The 20,519-nt window shown below is 38.2% G+C and overlaps 1 long non-coding RNA gene across 2 annotated transcripts in view; it reads left to right on the forward strand.

The window, feature by feature from the left end:
• Positions 1 to 20,519, forward strand: part of LOC125689843 (uncharacterized) — a 68,551-nt gene that overhangs the window by 15,940 nt on the left and 32,092 nt on the right. Inside the window, exons 2-5 of one of the 2 annotated variants that reach the window (XR_007375428.1) lie at positions 3,371 to 3,559; positions 6,909 to 7,023; positions 8,428 to 8,482; positions 8,601 to 8,670. This is a non-coding gene — a long non-coding RNA (uncharacterized LOC125689843). The remainder of the gene's footprint in view (positions 1 to 3,370; positions 3,560 to 6,908; positions 7,024 to 8,427; positions 8,483 to 8,600; positions 8,671 to 20,519) is intronic. The other variant, XR_007375427.1, reaches the window with a different exon arrangement.

The following is a 20,519-nucleotide window of genomic DNA, read 5'->3' on the forward strand; positions in this document are numbered from 1 at the left end:
ATTCTGTTTGGATAACAGACCCTCAGCAAAAGGAAAACAGACTTTGCAAACATCGGAACAGGCAGGGCCTCCACACAGGGCTGGAATGCCTTGCTCTTTGGTTAGGTTGGTATGTAACAGGCAGGCATGAAGATACTCCCCTCTACCCTCCTTCCAAGCTTATCTCTATGCAAGGATGAGCAAATGTCCAGAAACAATGATTGAGTGTTGAATGAGCAAATGTGAGAAGTTAACTAATTAGCAAAATAAGCTTAGCTTGCAAAAATTCATGTTTATCCAGTACCCGTATGTTTAGTTGAGTATCAGGAAGATTGTGAACCTGAAGTACTCAGCCAATAAGGAACTGGGCAGAAAGAGATAAGAGTTGAGTAACAGAGCATGAAAGATGTAATGCTGTTTTTGTTCGCCTTTGCAATTGCAAATAAAATCTGCTTTATCAGAGATACTGTCCTGATAAATTATTTGGGTATTGCCAGCATTACTCCTTGAGCGTTCATGATGCAGATAATGCTTTTTGAACGTACCATCATTTATTTTTTCTGTTTACTTAATAAAAGGCCAAGGAATACTTTTGTGTTCCTCATAGTGTGGCTCTTCATATCTAACCTTGTTTCCTCCTGAAACTAAGTTAGTTGTGTTTAGTGTACATACGTGGTCTACTTTCACGCATGTACCATCCTCTATACTATGCCTGTCTGCTACCTGTAAGAGTATTAACTAGCACTGGGCAAAATGATGCTGGGGCATTGAAGTAGTTAAATAAAACAAATACTTGTGGGCTGGGAAACTACTTCCTTCCTCAGGACTCTTTTTGCGAATGCAGTTCCAAGAAAACCTCCCATTAAGTTGCTGTTAGATCTGCAGTGACATTCTCAGGAAATCTGCTTTACTTGTTACTACTGAAATTTTTTAAGTTCAGATTTTCCAAACATTTTACCCAATGCGTAATTGGAACATGATGATTATTCCACCAGACTGAAAAATTTAATAAGTTATTTTAAAAAATATATATATTCAACAGTATCACCGTGCATTTCATCACAACACAAATAAAAATATTTGAAGAACAATGTGTGTTTAGAGCAACAGTTGAATACCAATAGAAAACTGAATTCTAACAACTTTTTCCTTAGCCTTGTTTTAAACTAAAATGGATAGTGCTCTAAAAGTTATTTATGCAGGGCAATTAAACAAAAATGACCTTTTAGATTTTGCATTTCTATCTCTCACATAAGTGATTCAGCTCTGAGAATTTGGCTTTTAGAAGTTTGTGTAGAATTAAATGAACAGGTGCTACTTTTAACAGTCTTATTTAGTATTTCATGTTATATATTACTTAGTATTTTATTTTTTTAGCTTCAACAAGTTTGTTTTTGATGTGTTATGACTGAGAATATTTTTAACTGCAATGGAGCCTGGGATGTACAGAACAGTACTATGAACTGCCTGGCGCAGCATGCTGTTCTCAGCAGTTGTGTTGATTCTGTGGAACTATGTCCAAAGGTTAACAAGGAGTGTAAGTCCTGAGTGAAGAACATATCTCTGAGCATCTGTATATATTGTGCTGTGCTATCCCTGTGCTTGAAGAAGAGAGCTCTCACTGACACATTCTCTCTTGTCCATGACACAATCTCAATTTCTCACCTGTTTATGCCTGAGAGTTTTATGAATTATGATTGCTTATTGATAAGTGTTAAAGCTATGTGACAGATGTGAGCCACTCTATAGGTTTGGTTATACCTCCAAGGCAGTTCCACTTTCCCATTCTGCCTCATTTTCCTCTCTTTCACTCTTCGTTTTGCAGTCTTGACCTCTCTGTTGAGCTGGCTTTGAGCTTCCTCTGATCTTGCTCCAAGCCAATGCAAACTTGCTCAAATAGTAGAAAATCAATCTAGTTGAACAGGGGAAAAAAAAAAGTTCCTTCTGTGTTTAGACATTAGTTACTGCTTGTGCTGTAGAGGTAGAATTGTGGATGTAAGAAAGATGACATTCAGAATGTATGTTTGCATACATACATGAATTTCTTTTTTGATCACAGCAAATATTAAATGGGCTCATTTGCATCGTGTAACCTCCGCAACTTGAACTGATTCAGATGTATAGAAAATTTACTTAAGGGTAAGTGCATCTGCTGAGTGGCAGTAAGATGCAACAAACATGGACATGGATAAGACTTTTGTCTAGCTCCATTTATTTGAATAATAACTCTCTGGTAAGTGCAACGCTTGAACTTTGGTCAGATTACCTCCATTGAAAAGTGTATTCGGATTTGTAGACTTTGGTCAGCAGAAAAGTCAATGGATACATTCCAGTCTAATTCAGCTAACAGCCTTGTGCTTCAACTTAGATGCCCCTACTGCTTAGACAGATAAAAATTTGTCACTGAAGACATTAGCCTCTTTCTATTGATTAGAGAGGGAACTTTGACCTTTAAATCTGGAGAACGAAAGGAAGTGCAAATAAGGTGCCTAAGGCTGGGTGATTGGATCCTGCTCATTGAGCATTCGAATAAAGATAGAAGGAAAAAAAAAAGTTCTTTTTTTTTTTTTAAAAAAAAGGCCAAGTTTGGAAGGCTCCTCTGGAGATCACTTAGTTCAAATTACTGCTCAAGGCAGGGTCTCCTAAAGCAGGTTAGATTTTGAATTTTTCTAAGAATGGTAACTCTAAAACTTTTCTGCTTAACCTGCTCCACTGTGTTTAGCATTGATTTTCACTTTTCTTGTGTTCAAATGTACTTTCTTGTACTTTGGTGTGTGCTCATTGTCTCTTGTCCTTGGCAACACAGAGTCTGGCTGTGTTTTCTTTACTCTCTGCCATCAGGTATTTATACACCTATGTTGTGGTTTTATCTCTAGATCTGTGTCTGTGGCAGGAAGACAGCCAGCCCACAAGTTCATCAGCCCAAAAAGGGGGGAAAGGGAGCAAAAGGGGAAGGAAAAGAAAACCCACAAAAAAATCGTAGCAATGCTCTAAGGAGGAAAACAAATGCAGTTCACTAATTATAATAGTGAAAATGCAAGTTAATTGGGTGTCATGGTTTTGTGATTTTCCCCACGGAACTGGGCCGGACCAGCCCATAAACCGTTGACATTGGGATTGATGCTAATATGTCAAATAAATTTGAGAGTTTCTGAAAACTGAAGTTCTTACTCTGATCTGCCAGGGAGCAAAGAGATAGTCCAGTGACTTCCAGTTAGTTTTATCTTTCTCTCCAGAAGACGGAAATGAGAAAGCAGTCTTCTCTTTTGAGTCTGTAGCTGCAGCATTAACTCTTTATTTCCTGGTTCACTGCATATTGTTATGATGTGGAATACCAATAACAAACAGCAAAACCTAATTCATAAGTTCCTCAGTGCCTTCTCTTCTCCAGGCTGGACAACACCAGCTCCGCTCTTCTGTGTTGGAAAGTTGTCACCGAAGCACTCCAGAAAACTTCTGTATTGCTTGTGCTGTAAAGTCCCTCCAGCTGATACTGGGGTTGTTCTAGTATCCCATGAGGACAAAGGCTTATGACTTTGTCCGGTTTTCTGAAGAAGTCTTAACTTCCTACTTTCTCCAGGTAATCTGTACCACAACATCAATAACTTTGTTTAGATAACAATATTAATGCAGATAATTCTATTGTAGTATGGAAACATTTTACGCATTTCTAGAAAAACAATCATTCTAATCATCTAGATATTAATAAAGAAAAATTGAATTATGGTATAAGGGGTAGTACAAGCAGGTAAGAGGCCCTGAATAACCTGTCTAATTTGAGTGTAATTTTTTTTTTTACTGTATGTTATTATAATATAATCTTAGCATATCCTAGCTACATTGTTGATATTAATATTTTAAAAGAAAACTTTCCAGGACAAGGAACATGCCTTCCTTTGTGTTTTGTATGATAAGTAGATTGTTGCTGTGAAGTATGAATAACTGCTTAGTGGCCTCGGCAAAAATGACTGAATTTGTAGAATAACTTTGTGTAAACTCTACGTGTCCTTCAATTTTTTTTCTCACTTAAATATTCTATGTATGCAAGATACTCTACAGAGGTCAATGCAAATGCATATGCAGTGCTTAAATAGTGACACAATGGAAGATAAAGGCAAGGAACTAGGGTAAGAACAGTAAATTTAATGGAAAAAGGTAAGCTATATGACACAGGACACTAGAACTAGGACGATCAAATACTATACTAGGAACATAAGATGATTTGATAGGTGGGATGTGGTTAATGAGGCTAGACTTTATAATTGCAAAACTAAAATACTAGGACAGCACAATGGGTAAGGAAGTAGGGCAACACTGATTGAGATGTCTTAGTGGAAAGGCTTGTAATTCTTCACTGTGGCACTAATAATCCTTGATAGATATTGCATCAGGATTCATTGCAATTCAAAAACTTTCTCTTTAGTTACTTGGTTTGTGTGGCTTTTATTTCACTCTCCGAAACAGTGGTACTCTGTCAAACCAGGAGCACAAGCGAAGATGAGTTGGTGCAGGCAGGGCAGCTCAGCTGCAGCCAGCAAGGCAGGCTTGGGGCTCCCTGGCAGTGTAGTGGAGTGCCCCAAAGCTTTTCAGTGCTGTTGGCTTCCTCAGAGCATGTGATTCAGAGCCACCCAGCAGAAATGAGCTGGGTTAGCACAATGACGGTATGTGCTGGTGAATTTTTTTCTTTTTCAATACTCAAAACAAGCCTCTCCGAGGACAGATCATGAAGGTGGATACTATTGCAAATGAAATTGTATGAGTGACATCCTATTGCTGCAAAAGACAATGCTAAATAACCATCTTCTTATCTCTAACAACAATGAAGAGCATTTGTTACTGTGCGATTAACAACTTGGTTCTGAAAAACCACAGGTGAGTTTCTAAGGGAGATTCCTGAGGTTTTTCATACAACTCAAGGAAACCAATTTTCTTAGATTTATAAAATTTTGTGGGATTAAGCCCAACAGTTTATTGTGTGTTAAATTGGTAGAACAGAACATTCAGTTTTATACTTATGCATTAATCTCCATTGCAGAAGTATAGGAGAACTGTGTGCCTGGAAAAGCAAAAGCTTTGTAAATACTGCGGTACCATGCAGTGATGTGAAAAGCCTCATGTGAGTTGATTAGGGATCTAGTTAAACACAGAGGGATCTATTTTGGTATACGTGAATATCAAAAATATTGAAAGTATAGCTTGGAAAAAAAACCCTGAAGTTAAGACAGCATTTTCCAACCACCTAAGCCGGCTGCAAAAATGAATTCTTAAGACTTTGTTTCCAAAAACACTGAGCATACTATTACGATGGACTCTTGCTTTATCTTGGCTCTCTGATCTTTTGTGTTTTTCCAACATCAGAACATGACAGAAATAAAATGGAAATTTAAAGCTGAAGTTAGAAGAATAGAATAGAACTTCAAACCAAATCTCTTAGTTTTGGGTAATGACATAAATCTGGTGTTTTTCATGCTGTCGGTCTTCAATTCCCTTTCCTATGCTGTATCATTCTAATTATAAAATTACAGAAGATTTTTAAAGAAATTGTGAGTTCTGGGGCTGGGACACATTTTGTTACACAGTGATGAAAATGGAGAACTGAAGAAGTGGATCACGAAAGGAAGCGCTGCTTCTGGTAGAAATTAAAAAGAGATATTATTAGACATGAGGAATTTCAGTAGGAAATGACAAAAACCAACATAATGATTCATGTTATTCTATGCTTATTTGGAAATAAATGGTAGTGATTATGCAAGTCCTTTATTTCTGTTTTGATAATATTTTTTGGTGAAAATATAGGGAATTATGTAATTTAGAAAAAGCGCTCGGTTGTGATTTAGATATGGTGTCACATCCCTCCATGCTGCCTGGTCTGGGAATTGTCAGTCAATTTAGGTCTTGGTGAGCATGAAGCACAAGAACATTCCAGTATGTAATTTTGTAATACAGACAGTGTTTCACAGCAGTCTCTCAAACTTAGTCTCATGCCCAGAGCAGATGGACATGAATGTGGCCAGCTTGTTTGTCTTGGCACTGCTGACCAGTTAACAAGTTTTAGCCACACGTTTGTCCATCACCAATTAGGGATACTCATAAAGTCATCAGATTCTAGTTCACTAGGAGCATGTATTGTAGAAGGTTAAAGTCTGAGCAGCACAGTTTGCCTCTGGTTGTTTGAGCACTGTACCATTCTTGAATTTTTGAGAGACTGTGGCTGTGTGTAGAAAGGCAGAGGGTGCATGTTAATATAGTTATAAATAATATAGATATCTCTCAGATACCTCATGTACATGGAGTAAGGGCTGAACGTTTCTTAAATGCAGGAAATGGATGTGTTTTTTCTGTGCTTTCTCTGGCAAATAATAATTTCTCTGTCTGATTTCTAATCTAGGCTTCACACAATGATGGGAAAGGTTTGTTGTGGTAACTCTACAGGCCAAAATGTTCTAATGTAGGTTCAGCTTTATCAGCGAAGAGAGGTTGCTTGTACCAATTCCCCAAAGAAAACAACAGTTGGAACTTACCTCCTATCTGTGCTTTTGTTTCTAGAATTAAACTTGAATTTTTATGAATCTATTTATTTATTTTGCATAGAAATGAGCACAGAATAACACAGCTTTAATTAATAATCTATACTGACATTTTAGTTTTGCCTTAGAGGGAAGTACCTCTTTACCCTCTCACCTTCATTTCAGCTGAATTTTGTACAATGGTAAAGACAGCTTCCACTGTGTTCTTGATTTATTTATTTATTCATTCATTTATTTTGTGATATGTGTTGACTTTTCTCATTTTAGCTTTCAGCACATGGGAAGAGAAAAGACGTTAGGTCTATATAGGAACAAGAACAGGAAGAAGTCACCATACTGCCTTATTCTATTCTACCAGTTCTAACATTTTCTTTTTTTTTTTTTTTCTGGTACTTTTGTTAGCTACGGTCAGGAGGAGGAACAAGATTATTTCAGAGCCTGTGGAGCAGACAGAGAGCTGAGAGCTGACATACTTAGGGACAGAAATATTTCAGAACAACAACAAAAAATCTTAAAGGTACTTACTTTAGCCTCGCTAACTTTTCAATAAGTAACTGTTCGGCCTTTTGTTATGAAATATCTATTACCCTAGCATATAGCTATTGCCTTCAAATGAATTGTTTGTTTATCTTTCAAATAATGTTTACTATATCACTTCTAGGATCTTACAGTAAGGGCATAGTTAGAGAAAGTAGGACTCCATCTAGAAAAATCAGGACAGTGTGTTTGCATGTCCTTTAAGATCAAGCAGATTAATCTCTTGAATTTGCTCTTACCCTCTATGTAAATATGTAAAAACAGGCTGGATTATTAGGTTTACCTTGTGCAGTCATTCTGGTGACACTGACCTACGCATCAGCCTCCTAGAGTACTATAAAAGATAAGATTAGTAAGGAAATAAAGTTTGAAGGTCAGAGCTTTGGTAAACAGCTGAAGTTGAAGAAAGTTAATACAGACACATCAAATAGCTATTTAAGTTTCAGACCTTGGATTTGTAACACAAGTAGACGCAGAGGAAGAAACAAGTAAGGCAACGTGCCCCTAATTCGGAAATCGCAGTGAATGAGAGGTTTCATGAGACTTCTCCCAAACTTTCTAACTACTGCTATATTGAGAACATGGCACGTCCTTAAGACAGAATTCTGCCTGTGGGCTTTTTGTCACATTGATGCTACTTTTACCTCATGTTTTACTTTTACCTGGCTTGGGCAGGGTGCTTGCTCACATTTACAGCCTTTTCTGAGAGATTACACTAAACTCACTGCACGCTTCCTCACTCCCTAGGGGAGAAAGCAGGTGGGCTTGCAGGCCTTTGCCCATGCAGAACCTTTTGCAGTAACAGGTGACGCAGGGCTAATGCGTGTGATTGCCCATTCTGCAACAGCAAGAAGAGATGTAGTTGCAGCTCTTGAAGTGAGAGGAGATATAGGATTTAGGAGAGATGAAATGCAGTTTGGTATCCTCTCCGGGCTCTGCTTAGCAGTTGCTACGCTTCATTGTTCACTCTAGGATTCCTACCTTCTGTGAATTGGTTTTCTCTTGAGCATCTGAAGATTGCACTTTACCTGTTTTGTAGGTTTAACTTTAAGACTATAGTGAATATACAGATTTCTAAGGACTGCATGGATTTTGAACTTTGAGCTTCTTTTTGAAGCTCAGAAGCACATGTAGAATGAAGTCTTACTGCTGGCAACTGTCTTCAGCAATTCCTACAGATATAAAAGGACTTGAGGATCACAGGGGGAAAAGAGGAGAGAAATTCAGTCTTTCTTTCAGAGCTGTGCATCTTTAATTCCCTTTGATCTTTTTGCTCAGTATTTGATTAAATGTTTGGATGTAGGCTGAACTACCTAATCAGAGCCAGTTCATAATAACTCTGTATTGCTGCTATGTGGTTCAATTTTCCTCTGTAATCTTGCAGACCAGGATCTAAGGACTTGGAGTTGGTTTCATTCATAAATGAGAGGACATATAAGGTCAGTTTCATGCTGCTTTTAAGATTTTCAGAGGCAATTCTCTAAGCACAACATATTCTGTATCTGTTTGCTGAAGCAAATTGACAGTGTAAAAATAATGTCTTGTTAATATTCACAGTGGTGGCTACAGAGGGAGAGTACTTCATACTTGTTAGCCAAGACTAATGTCAACGGAGCATTTCAGATACGTAAGTACTTTAACCACAGCCTCAGACCCAGGTAACCTTGATCTGAACAGCTCTCTAATGTCAGGATTTTTTTAATCCTGCTGTGACTTTCACAATGATTTTCTTTCTCATAATGAGTCAGACACTCATTCTAAAGATAGTTCCAGATGTAACTTCCTACCTTGCAGCTACTTCTCTAGATTTAAAATCTATTTCTGATAACTGAGACTTAGGCTACACTTGTGCTGCTGAATTAAACAATGGTAAAACATTCACAGACAGAAAGTTCCCTGGCACTGTTTTTTGCCCATGATAGCATTTTCTGAATCATTGTCCAGGTACAGTGAGGGGCTTAGAACAAGCCAGGGACTATGCTTGTTGTGGCAGTTTGGATGACCTTTGTTTTGGAGGCTAAGCGAACTTAATTGCAGAGACATGGCTGTGTTGTGCCAGCTGTTCTTAAGGATAGAAAATGTGTCCTGGTGTGTTTCCTTTACTAGTATGGATATAGCCTTCAGGTTTTTGTCTTTGGTCTTGTTAGGAAATGTTTTCCTTCAGATGAGGCAAAAAGATAAATCAGTTATCTATTCATTTATGACTTGGAACTAAGTAGAAGCCAGTGATCTCATGGAATTTTCAACATAAAAACAGGAAGAGCTGATGTATCTAACATTATCCTTTGTCTGGGTAGTATTTGAAAGGTGAACTACTTTTCTCAAATCACAGTAATGTTGCTGTTTGGCTTTCTGCATTTAAGGGTGATTTGTCATATTAGAAGCATGACATGCCAACGAAAAAATTTACTTCATTCTCTTTTGGTCAGTTTTGTGCTAATTATTTGTTGTCTTCTTTGAAAATTTAATTCCAAAATGAAGATAATTTTTCTGATTGCTCTCCTGAGAAAACTTTCTTAATGCCCAATACCTACTGATGTTAAGCTAGAGTTGAAGGTCATTTATTCTTCTCATAAAAAAGAAAATACTGATGAGATATTTGTATTTGCACCTCTAAGGTATCACAGGGACAAGCAGAAAATCATACCATATGAAGTGCTAAATTGAAATGATCAAATTTAAATTCACCTTTCCTTTTTAACTAAAAATTGTGGTTATTTTTATACTTTGTAGAGCTATATTGGTCTCACTGGTGTGAGGGAAGCACAGGCCCATGTCCTGAGAGGCACTGGAGGAGTTTGTCCTTACTTGAAAATGGTGAAGGACACTCCAGGGATGGTGCTTTGGCCTCATGGTGCTCATTCCATGGTGGAAGGAGAGCTGTGGCAAGCTGATGTGTATCCAAGGTGCAGTTCCTATCTAGAGGAATCTCTTATGATCAGATTACAGGGTGTCTTTATCTTCATCTGCAACACTCAGTCTGAAACCTCAGGGCATATATACTAGTGAGTGGAAGGGAAAAATGGCATGTAATTACCAGAAAAGCTTTGGGTCACATAGCCCATTGCTTTATCAGTGTGATTATAGCTCTTGAACATCAGTGTTGATCAGACTGACTGGCTCAAATAATAAGGCTTCTACCCTTTCTATCTGGGGTGTTTTCCATTGTCAGAAGAATTTTCTTGGTAACTTCCATTTGATGTGTATTTATACTTTTTTTTAATATTAGCCTAATTTTTTAAAACTCTTTTTATCCCACACCCTTCAAAGGAGAGGCATCAGTCTCATCTTATAACCAGTCACATCTTAAATGTGGACTCAGTAGAAGATCTGAATTTCACATCCTGTTTCATCACATAGCTTGATATATCATACATAGTTATTCATCATCTTGTAATCTTTTCCAGTTCCCTATTATGTACCGTTAAAAGGTAGATCACATGGGCTGTTGGACCAGTTGAAACAAGCCTAGTGATATTTTAATTCAGCTTTATTTATGGGGGAACTAAACACATCGGTTTAAATCATGAAGTTAATGGGAGTAGTTACAGTTTTCAAATTGGGATTGCACACACTGACATTTTCTTTCTTTTTCAAAGCACCCATTTCTGAATGGCAAAGATAGTAATAGGTTAATCCCTTTTCAACTGGCAAGATAAGCAGGATATTATCAGAGAAATGATCAATTTAATCAAATATGTGAGTTTGTAGTGGAAATACAGAGATATACACTACAGTTTAACCGACAGCCCGCATTGGTATCAAGGCATCATTGTATTGAACAGCACCAATCCCATTGCAGAGCTTAGAGCTTCAGTTTGATCAGTGATCTTGTGACTGAGAATGGGGCAGGAACAATTAAAGCTCTTGACACTTATTATAATATTATATAACACTCTTCATTGTATTTGAGAAGTTGTGGTTGTCAGGTGAGGTCCTGGGTAACTGGAAAAAGGGTCACGTCACTCCCATTTATAAGAAAGGGAGAAAGGGGGACCTGGGGAACTACAGGCCACTGAGTCTCACCTATGTGCCTGGGAAGATCCTGGAGCAGATCCTCCTAGATGACATGCTTGATCACATGAGGAATGAGCGTGTGATCTGAGACAGCCAGCTTCACCAGGGGAAGATCATGCTTAACTAATCTGATGGCCTTCTATGATGGAGTGATAGCATTGGTGGACAAAGGGAAGGTGACTGATGCCATTTATCTGGACTTGTGCAAGGCCTTTTACATTATACCCCGCCACATCCCTATCTCCAAATTGGAGAGATGTGGATTTGATGGGTGGATCACCTGATAAATAAGGAATTGATTGAAAGGCTGCAGAAAAAGGGTGGTTCCATGGTTCTGTGCCCAGGTGGAGGCAGTTAATGAGCAGTGTCCCCAGGGGACTGTCTTGGAACTGGTGATCTTGAGCATCTTTATCAATGACATCAGTAATGGAATTGAGTGCACCCTCAGCAAGTTTGGTGATGACACCAAGCTGAAAGGTGCATTTGACACAATGGAAGGAAGCGATGCTATTCAGAGGGATCTCAACAGACTTAAAAGGTGGGTCTGGGTGAATCTAAAGAGGTTCAACACAGCTAAGTACAAAGTTTTGCACTTGCGCCAGAGAAATCCCAGGTGTATATACAGACTGGAAGGAGAAATCCTTGAGAGTTGCCCTGCAGAGAAGGACCTGGGGGGTCCTGGTGGATGAAAAACTTAACATGAGTCGGCAATGTGCTTTTGCAGCTCAGAAAGCAAATGGTATCCTGGGCTCTGTCAGAAGAGGGGTGGCTAGCAGGGACAGGGAGGTGATTGTACCTCTCTACTCTGCCCTTGTGACGCCCCATCTGGAGCACTGCATCCAGGTCTGGGGCCCCCAGTACAAGAAAGAGAGCTGTTGGAGTGGGTCTAGAGGAAAGCCATGAAGATGATCGGGGGCTGGAGCACCTCTTCTATGGAGACAGGCTGAGGGAGCTGGGCTTATTTAGCCTGGAGCAAAGAAGGTTGTGGGGTGACTTCATTGCAGCCTTTCAGTACCTAAAGGGAGCCTAGTAACAGGAGGGAGCTTTTTACAAGGATGGATAATGGCAGGACAAGGGGAAATGATTTTAAGTTGAAGGAGGGAAGGTTTAGGTTGAATGTTATGGGGAAGTTCTTTACAGAGAGAGTGGTGAGGTGCTGGAACAGGCTGCCCAGAGAGCTTGTGGATGTCCTGTCCCTGCAGGTGTTCAAGGCCAGGTTGGATGGGACCCTGGGCAGCCTGGTCTAGTATTAGATATGGAGATTGGTGGCTCTGCATGTGGCAGCGGGGTTGAAGCTTCATGATCCTTGAAGTTCCTTCCAATCCAAGCCATTCTATTATAATGAGAAATAGTAAGGATATCTAAGGGTTATACTGAGTTTGCTCAATCTATCTGATAGTACTTGCAGCCTCCCTGTGCAAGTTTATGGGGTTGCTCCATGTTGAACCATGTGTTGATTAAAAAAAATATGACACTGAGCTAAGGATATGTGTGTGTGTATGTGTGCATATATTAAAATCTAATGGATGTTATAAAGCATTCTTGTATGAAATATTAAATTCACAATAAGAAAAAGTGCTAGTGGATGCCAAGTCTCTGAGTTTTGGCATATGTGGTGTGCTCATCTCTTTCTTTTTTTTGTATATTCACATATGTAGTTCACATGCTTAGAAATGATTGAGTTGCCACTTAGATGTGGTTGTGATTTCAGCGTTAGTTATCTTTCTGTTTTTCTTGTGTCTTGAAAATGTTTACTAGATTTTATTTATTTATTTAAATCTGAGAGTGGCTTTTGCACTCAAGTTGTGCCAAGGTAAAAAGCTAACCCAAACCAGACCCATTGCTTCCATCTCCAGAACGAGTGAGTGATGTTACTGTTGTACCTCAGTTCCTCACTCCCTATACTTTCAACTAGTTTTCAAGAAAACTTTCCTCAGTTCCAAAACCCTGTGATTTTTGTCCAACGTCCTACTTAATGCAGATCCTTTACCATTTAGCAGTAGAGAAAAATCAGTATGGAAAGGGTCTTGGAAACAGCTATGTGAATGTTTTCCTTAATGTAATCTCATGCTTCTTGTGAGTGAAGCTGTGTTAACTTTCCTAAAAGAAGTGGAGCAGAACCTACTGAAAACTCCTGAGAAAGGATGCCTGCCAGGGGTGCCATTGCCTGACCAACCTTTTCAGGACTCTGAAAGGCTCTTTGTCCTTTCTGTATTTGCCCTCCCACTGTTTTTAAATATTGCCTCACTCAGTTCCTCCATGTGCTGACCCCTGTGCTAAACTGGCTTAGGTAATTCCTGCACTATAAAAAGCTGTATGAAAGAGGCTTCTCCTTTTTGCACTAGGTTCTGCTACCTGTATAAGATCCCTGCACAACCCAGGTGTCTAACAGTGTGAGGCTGACAGCTCCAAATTGTATGGGTAGTGATTAATACATCTCTTTCCCCAGCGTTGCTTCTGATTGAGCTGTCTCCCAGTGCAGAAGCTCTTAGTAGGTTATAGATCAAGGTTAGATGTTTGGGAAAGTGTCCAAGCTGAGGCATGCAACACTGACTTCAGTGCAAGATGCACATACTGTTTTCAAGAAAGCTTCCCAAAGCATTTTGTGAGCCATACTTTGCCTGTGAAGGGTGTCTCTGGACTCCCTTCACCTTATTTTATGAAGTCACGTGCTGATGGTTTGTCCTAGATCATGCCACTGTGTGAAAAGAGAGAGCAATTGGCTCATCCTTTCATCTTTTCTTTTGTTTGTTTTCTTTTCCTACTCTTCTCTTCAGTGACATAAATTGATAGTCTCTTGCAAAAAGGTAATAGCATCAGGTAGCTGTAGTATCATTTGATGTTCCAAAAGCCTTTGATTATCTGGCAGCAGTTTAAAGTGCAGCTCTACACTGAAAAAATGATCTTAAAAATGGCACTGTGGGGTTCTGTGCCTGTCATCCCTAAATCATTTTCATATCAAATGCCTTCAGTGTGCAGTGAAAAAGGTGCTTATTTTTTTTTCTTGCCTGTCAGCCCCTGTGAACTCAGCCTGGACTTGAAGTTCACACTGGGTTCTTTTCTTCTCCCATGTAACTGTCAGCATCTGAGCGCACCATAGGCCAAATTAAGCCTTCAGCTACACCACAGTAAGTCTATGGTGTTTGAACTTGTCCTGTACTGCTGCTTGTGAAGCCCTGTCTTTTCTGCAGTTTTGCTCTGGTGGCTGGAACATATTAATTTGTTCTGCTGATGCATGAAAATAAGAAATATAAATTATTTCCATACATTTATCCTGATTTTGCTAGGTGAACATGGTTGGAAAGCACACAATTTTTTTTTTTTGTCTCTAAAGGAGACCGCACTGCTTACAGGTCTGTGGGGAGAAAATATTTTTTAAAGAAGTATTTTTCAGATAAATTGTACTCTAAAGAGGAATAAGCCTACTTTTCATACAACATTCTTAATTAATTTGCTTTACTTTCTTTGCATATGTCATTCTTGCTCAGCATGAGCTACTCAGTCTTGTTTTTCCTTTTATTCTTGTTCTTTTTGTATTTTTTTTGTAGGTCTCTCTAAACTTGTCACAAAATACACATCTTATTTGATAACTATATTCTCCCATCGCTCTGCCAGTTGAAGATTGTTTGCTTTTCAAACTATGCTATGGTTTATTTCAAATAATCATAAAATCACAGAACAGATCAAAATCATGCTTTGTACATCTACATACATCAGCATATTTTACATGTTGCGTGTGTTGTAACAGCTTTCTGAAGATGTTGTTTTCATAGACCAAAGTCCCTATATTCAGCAATAGTAAAAAACAAAACAAACAACAACAAAAAAAAAAACACAAAAAAACCAGCAGATCCCAGTAATTGTATTTTATCAGTCAAAGAGATATAGGGAAGGAAGCGCATGCAATTCAAAGCAGGTTTCAATGTATTGGTCAACGGTTTGACTGGTTTGCATGAAAGAGAAAAGTAGGAGTTCTTAAAAAATCAATTAATTCCAGTTTTTTGAATAAAAGGTTCCAGTAATCCTTATCTTGCTGCTTTTTTTCCAGGACAGCCAGCTAAGATGAGCTGACTAGTTCTCTATCAAATTGCCTGTACTCAAGGCGTTGCTCTTTCATAGAAGAGCGAAACGAACCCTGAAGAAACCCACCACTGTGCTTGTATACAAAACTAATACAACATACAAGCATGAAAAGAAAAAAAATGAACAATTTCAGCAAACCGTTCTTGCTTCGAATTCTAGAGGTTTCGTTTTGCTTAATTCAATACAGACCCTCTTTGGTGGCCTCCAGATTGTCTGGCTTCCCAAATAGTTCTTTGAAGATGGGTCCAGGTTCCCTTTGAGCATGTGAGATTAATTTCTGAATGTATTTAGTAGCACTCCATTCAAGTAGTTATCTGAGGAAATGCCTGTTGGTTAATATTGTCCAGTGTAAGGTGGGGAAGGTGATAGAAATTAATTGGCTTATATTAAAGACAGTGAAAACCGATGGGGTCGAAATTTGTAAAGGAGCAATTTCCCTAGACTGTGTTCTGTATTGGCTGGTCAAAAACAAACAAACAAAAAAAAAACAACACAACAACAACAACAACAACAACAACAAAAAATACCTACAAATCACAGAGTTTGTTAAAAGGAGTGTGGAGGGGATAGTTTAGACTTTGCTCTGCAAATTTGTCTGCCACAGTTTTCTTCCTTACTTCTTCCGAATAGGTCTTTCATATCTGTGTTGATAGCAACAGCCCAGGCACCTGTAAGTCCAATTTCAACAGTACAAATAGAAGTGATAGGACTTCATCATGTAAATGGCTGCTGAAGGGCACTGTTAATGGAAGTGAGTTCTGTCATTCTTTGCACATTCATTGAAATTTGGCTCCCAATCACTATTCTTCCAGTGGGAAAACAACAAAAACATAATTGGAAACTGAAAAAGTCCATCCCCAGGATATTTCATTAGATGGTATGGAGCACTAGAAAAAGGTTTATGTTCTATGCCACTTCTCTGGTAAAGACTTGCATAACTCACTTGTGGCTCCACTACTCCTGAGCAAAGCACTCATCCCAAATGCACAGCTATAAAACGTTTATAGTGCCTTGCAAAGCGTGATGTGCTATAAAGTTTTTATATCCATGCATTTGGGATGACCATATTACATCATCACACATTTTCCCCATAAAGATTTAGGCTTACTGCTGCTCTAAGCCAACTAACATTTACAGATGGTCCTTGGAATAGCTAAAGTTCCCAGCTACATTTTATTTTTTTGTTGTTGTTGTTGTCAGCATAAATTTAATATACTCATTTGTTTCAGTAAGTCCCAGAGTTAGGCTGCAGGGGAAGTAGAACAGTGGTCAATACACAACTGGCTTTGCTTTCTAGTTATATCAACCACATTGTCTCACTCTATTATTAAACATTTATGCTGTGGTAATGTTTACACAGTACAGCTGATATACAAGCCCAGATGCAACAGCAGTGTGTGTGTGGCGTGTATCACGGGATCTAGTTTGTATGCTCTCAGTCCTTGGGGAATCTATAATAGATTTCATTGTGTTAAGCAGCAGCATAGAGTAAAAGGATGCTTCCTGTCTCAATCTTTGTTTAATCTCAATTCTTTCCTTGAGTAGTTTTCAGCCAATTAATTCACTGTTCTGCCTTGTTATGACCCTGTGAGCTCTCACAGAGGAGGAAGACTCAGGAATACACAAACTGAAGTAAAAAATAAAGGACCCATCCAATCTTGGGTAGCACAAATTTACTTTGGCTCAGCCACTTGTGGCACTGTACCCTCCAACCATTTTTTGGGAAAGGGAATAGCGCTGCTGAATCATTGGATAAATTGGGTTGAGGTAATTTGCAAAAGGGCTTTTTTACTATGTTGAATGCATGAGTGCATATACAATTTTAAATTCAAGAACGGCTTTTGGACAGCTAGATGGTGTAAAATATATGAAAAGGTTAAGGATTATGTAAATAAATGTGCTTGTTTGAGCAAGGATTATACACCTAAAGTTTATCAGGTTGTCTGAAGTGCCTTGGAAAATATGAACTAGCTGTTGTGATGAACACAACAATTTTAAAATCAATAGCTTGTATTAAAACAGGAGGCCTTTAAATATCACCACTTTAAATATATGTTTTTAAAATTAAAGTTATTTTATTTTTTACAAGGAAATTATTTTCATTATTATAATTATTTTTTTGTGAATGTACATTTACAGAGCAAGAGTTGCTACAATCATGGATAAAGAGGAAAGTACTGCAGATTTAAGGAAAAAGGAGATGAATGAGAAAGTTTCCAAATTTGAGATTCAAGGGAAAAAAAAAAATCTATCTGTCTGGAAAGTATTTGGACTGTCTCCTGAGGTAATTAGCATTCCTCAGTTTTTACATATAGTTTCGTGAGTTTTATTAGCTTAAATAATGGTGCTGACTGAGGAGACTGGAGCTTTTTTGTGCCAAAATGCATTAATCAGACAAGGTAGAATATGGGTTTACCAGGGTTTTACTACATTATTAGATTTTAAAAATTATTATTACTTGTTTAAAGCACTCTTTTTATTTATTTCCAATTTTGATCTCATTATTAGAAAACTGGGTCCACAAGTTAGTTAATTCTTACCTCTTGAGTTCTTATTTAAAGCAGATTTCAGTAGATTTTTAGAAGTGTAAGATCAGCAGAAAGTTGTAATTTTATTTTTGATGATCATCAATATGCAGGGAAAGGAAAATAACGTCACTCATTGTAACCGTTCATTCACTGACATCTGTTTCTGACAGCAGGCAGAATCTGAGTTTCTGCCATACATTTTCAGCAGCTAAACAAATGAGAAAACTTTGACAATCTGCAGTGCTATGTTAGATATGGAAATTGCATCAGTTCACCAGTACTTCACCAGGTAGAATGCAGAGCGTGTTGTATTTGTGCATGAAGTAGGAAATGATCATCACTTTCTTATGAAGAATACAGACAGTCATCAAGTAGGTAACATTTGGCGTAATTGAATGAGTTATAGAAGGGAAAATGTGAAACTTAGATGATTTCAGGCTGGAGACTTGTAAATTTTCACAGCATTAACAAAATGGATGAAGTCATCCTTTGCTGTATGTCTAGAGCTGTATGGTGCTGAAGATTTTCTCTAATTGACGTTAGGTCTTAATGAGTAGTCCCTCTGTATGTTTATTTATGCTTTCAAGCTACTGTTTATATGTGCCTAGTAATGGTGAAAAACATCTTCCAGGTGCAGCATAATGTAAATGTGAAAGACAAAGCTCTGAGGGACAGAACAGAGCGCAGCAGCTGACAGCTGCACATATGATGTCCCCTGCTGGAATAGTTTAATACAGCCCACAATCAATTAATTATGTTTATAGTTTGCGGAGATATGTGCAAAGGCTGTCAGGTGCAGTAACGAAAGTCATTTTGGAAAGACATAGATGGAAATGTATGCATTCCTTCTCTAAATAGCTGCTACCTGTATCTAAGATACTGCAGAGTATCTTTATATTATGAGAATGAAAATAAGTTTGCATGACCTCATGTGCTCTTTTGCATTGTCCTTCATTTGACATTTGTGTTGGTCCAAACTGAAAGTAATTTGAGTGTAGTTCTTTTCTGAATAATATCTAGATGAAAAGAGCATTTTAGAGTTCACTGCTTGTGTCAGTGAATTTCAGATCAAATCTGATCCAATTTACACAGAAAATTTAAAGACCGCATAATCTGATGTAGACTTATTTATTTTGAGATGGGCATGGCACTACACATCATTGTACGTGAAAGGATCTGAATTCTGAGCCTGGAAAGAGAACATTCATATGTGAAGTAGTATTTTTCCTTTCTCCACTGTATTATTTATTGCTTATCCATCAACACTCTTTAAGAATGGATTTTGCGGACAAAATGCTCTGATCGTTCTGCTTAGACTTAGCTAATTGTTCTGGCCCTGCTGAAAGGAAGAGGATGATCATTCACTCACAGAGCACTGGTTCTAACCTGATAAAAGAGGTTTAAATGTGTGCAAACACACAATTTGCAGGTTTTGCATACATCTGGCTGAGCATCTAAATCTATAAACATTTATTCCTTCTTTTCAAACAATTTCAGTCTATGCAGCTTGGTCTAATCAGATATTCTCACTCAGGTCATGCAAATGTCAGCCTATATGTAAGAATTATGGGTCTGAGATTCAGTATAGGACTTACCTATACACCAGAACCAAACTCAGTGTGTTACATTTCCAGAACTGGCTAGTTTGTACGCTGGGAATGAAGGGGATGCAGCAGTTCTCCATTGTGGAGAGAGCTAGGATTTCTCCATTTGAGCCCAAGCACAACAGAAATTAAGGTATGTGAAAGCTGAATCAAGCAGCTGATTTGGATACTGGCTGCTTTGTCAACAGTTGTTTTGGCTGAACTGTCTCAAGCTCTGGCCTTGAATAGATACTGTGGAATTGCATCTTTCAATTAAACTCTCTAATTCAACAACAAAACTTATTTTACTCCGACTTAATCAGACAAATGACTGGGAAAGATAAATTCCTGTTCAAGTGTTTATACAGTTCTTAATGATTCAGAAGGCTCTGAATGAAATACTGTTTGGATCAGTAACATTACAATAAATAAATATATATATGGATCTTAAAATCTGCAGACCCATCTGAATTTCCAGCTTGTACTTCCCTGTGGTCAGTTTCCAGACTTGTGAACAACATGGTCTAAGTTCTCTAGGTTTAAACCAATCTAGTACTTCCCTCATTTCTATTTTTTTTGTTTTCTCTGTTCATGCTCCTTCCTGTGCCATAGCTTCTGCTTTTTTGAGGTGATAGCCTTTACTGCTCCATTGTAGTCAGGAGAACACTAACACTTTTCATCCACTCAGAGCTATGACAAACAGGAATGAAAAAATCCCCACTAGCAGTTTGCTGCAATATCCCATTTGTGCACTGTGGTGCTGCATTTCTTCTACTGTGCAGCATTATGTGAATCACTACATAGAACTAATTAATGTGATTTAGGTGGATGTCTGCTTAGCAAGCTATCACAGTTTGCTTCTCTCATCAGAGTGTCCAGGAGTCTTTCTGCACTAGGGTAGAGAACCAAGGGCTCTTCACTTTGCTTTTTGTATCTGTGATTTGTCAAGAGAAAGGTAATTTACTGTTTTTAGTATATTTGATGTAAAAATGTAAAAAATGATGTAAAAAGGATGTCTTTAAGTGTACGGGAGACCTTGGGTGCAAAAGCAGTATGTAAGCAATGCTATTAGTAGTTTTTGGTTGCTAGGGCTGCGTTAGTAGGGGTTAATAGGCTAACAAATTAGATGGGCCAACTCAGTTTCTTGAGAGTTACTGAACTGAGAGGCCTCCAGGTAAACTTTCCTAGGTTGCTTGGGAGGCACTTTTTGTTTAAGCTTTCACACCCTGTCTGTTGTAATTATCATTTGGTTATCTTCCACAAGA

Source organism: Lagopus muta, chromosome 2 (genome assembly GCF_023343835.1).
Source record: "Lagopus muta isolate bLagMut1 chromosome 2, bLagMut1 primary, whole genome shotgun sequence".
NCBI classification, from domain to species: domain Eukaryota; kingdom Metazoa; phylum Chordata; class Aves; order Galliformes; family Phasianidae; genus Lagopus; species Lagopus muta.